Source organism: Mastomys coucha, unplaced genomic scaffold, assembly GCF_008632895.1.
Source record: "Mastomys coucha isolate ucsf_1 unplaced genomic scaffold, UCSF_Mcou_1 pScaffold6, whole genome shotgun sequence".
Classification (NCBI taxonomy): Eukaryota; Metazoa; Chordata; class Mammalia; order Rodentia; family Muridae; genus Mastomys; species Mastomys coucha.
In genome coordinates, this window is record NW_022196912.1 from 70,290,539 (window position 1) to 70,291,036 (window position 498).

Below are 498 nucleotides of genomic sequence, written 5' to 3' on the forward strand. Positions count from 1 at the left end.
TTTTAAGTGGGACTCTTCACAAATTTGCGTGTCATCCTCACACAGGGGCCATGCTAATCTTCTCTGTATCATTCCAATTTTAGTACATGTGCTGCCGAAGCGAGCACTCCAGGCTTCTCTTACAGACTGTTGTCCCAGCTCCCATCACTTGGGTGAGGAGTAGAGTCTTGAATGAGGCTACTGTAGGTCAGAGAGTCTGAGAGCAATGCTTCGCTAGTTTTAACACGCGAGGAGCAAGTTAGGAAGAGTCATGGCTGGAAGATATGAGCAAGGAAGGCATACATTGGCCTGGAATTTTTTTTGCTTTTGTTGCTAGGCCTCAGCTGTTGGAGTCCAGTCCCATGACTGTCATATTCCCTCAAGATAAGTCATTCAACTTGACTCAGGGATGCTCATTATTTCCTATAGACCAGGGCTGTTCCCATGCTAAAGTTCAGGGAATACTATTGTTAAGAACATTGATATTTTTAGAAAGTGAGTTGAATCGAGGTATCACTA

At 44.2% G+C, this 498-nt stretch overlaps 1 non-coding gene across 1 annotated transcript; it reads right to left on the reverse strand.

Moving 5' to 3' along the window:
- On the reverse strand, positions 1–107 carry LOC116081227. The gene has a single exon (XR_004114752.1). It is a non-coding gene; the product is annotated as a U6 spliceosomal RNA (small nuclear RNA).
- Between the last annotated feature and the right edge of the window lie 391 nt (positions 108–498).